Source organism: Nycticebus coucang, chromosome 1 (genome assembly GCF_027406575.1).
Source record: "Nycticebus coucang isolate mNycCou1 chromosome 1, mNycCou1.pri, whole genome shotgun sequence".
NCBI classification, from domain to species: domain Eukaryota; kingdom Metazoa; phylum Chordata; class Mammalia; order Primates; family Lorisidae; genus Nycticebus; species Nycticebus coucang.
In genome coordinates this window covers 80677844-80679292 of record NC_069780.1, presented here as the reverse complement: position 1 = coordinate 80679292, position 1449 = coordinate 80677844, and the positions used below count along the sequence as shown (strand labels likewise).

Here is a 1449-nt window from a genome sequence, read left to right as displayed (position 1 = left end):
AAAATTCTTCCAAAAAAAGAGAAAAGTATTCAAATATTTTGGACTGAATTAAAATGAAAAAAAAAAAGGATCAAATTCTATGGGATGCAGCTAAAGTTATGTACAAGAGGGTAATTATAGTATTAAGTATATAATATAAATATACTACATATAAACATATATTAGAAAAGATCTAAAAATAATAAGCTTCCACCTTAGAAGCTGAAGAAAAAAATAAATCCAGTTTAATCATGAGAGAAGCATCAGACGAATTCTAACAGAGGGGCACACTGCAGTGTATCTGACCAGTACTGCTCAAAACTGTCAAGGTCATCAAAAACAAGGAAAGTCTATGAAACTGTCACAGCCCAGGGGAACCTAAGGAGATGTAATAACTAAATGCAATGTGGTATCCTGGACAGGATCCTGGAACAGAAAAAGAATATCAGGTAAAAACTGGGAATTTTAAATAAACTATGGATTTTAGTTAATAATAATGTACCAACATCAGTTCAATAATCATTAAGAAATATAACATAGTGTGCTCGCTTTGGCAGCACATATACTAAAATTGGAACAATACAGAGAAGATTAGCAAGCCCCCTGTGCAAGGATGACACGCAAATTCATGAAGCATTTCATATTTTAAAAGGAAAAGAAATATACTAATGTAGAATGTTAATGAAAAGCAAAACTATCTGGGTGGGGCATGTGAGAACTCTGTACAATACCTGTTCCTTTTATCTGTAAATAAAAAACGATCATGTATAAATCCTATTAATAAGAAATAATAAGAGGACTTATTAATAACTTTATTCTAAGATATGTGAAAGTCTAAACACAAATTACCAAACCTAATACAGGAAAAAAAACCTGAATATTATTACACCCATTAAAGAACTTAAATCTGAATCAGAATTAAGAATTTTCTGGCAAAGATATCTCCAATCCCATCTGGTTTTATAGGTAAATTCTCCAAAGTATTTAAGAAAGAATTGACACCAATCTTGCACAAAATTTTTAATGCCCTTGTTAAATAAGCAATTATTTTCTTCTCTAAATTTCCGATTTAGAAACTATAATTTCAATGTATAACAAGGCCATAAAAGAACAAAATAACAAGCAAGTCTCTTCAGAACATAAAATTACAAATCTTTGAAAAATTAGCAAATTAAATTCAGATATATATTGTATACACATATACAATTTATCGTATTAGTAGAAAACAGGAGGAAAATTATATAATCACCTCAATAAATGCAGCAAAATTATTTAATAGAATTAGTACTAATTCATGATTTTAAAAAACGAATAACTTAGGAATAGAAGAAAATTTTCCTATTAATGTAGAGTATTTACAAAAACTCCAGCAGATACCATAGTTAATTATTACATATTGAAAGCTATCTCCATGACATTAGGATAAGCCAACGATGCCTGCTATCTATTCAACGCTGTATTTGAGGTCTC

The 1449-nt window shown here is 29.4% G+C and overlaps 1 non-coding gene across 1 annotated transcript; it reads left to right on the top strand.

The window, feature by feature from the left end:
* Positions 1 to 520: 520 nt before the first annotated feature.
* On the top strand, positions 521 to 627 carry LOC128592213 (U6 spliceosomal RNA). Its single transcript, XR_008381802.1, has one exon. It is a non-coding gene; the product is annotated as a U6 spliceosomal RNA (small nuclear RNA).
* Positions 628 to 1449: the final 822 nt, after the last annotated feature.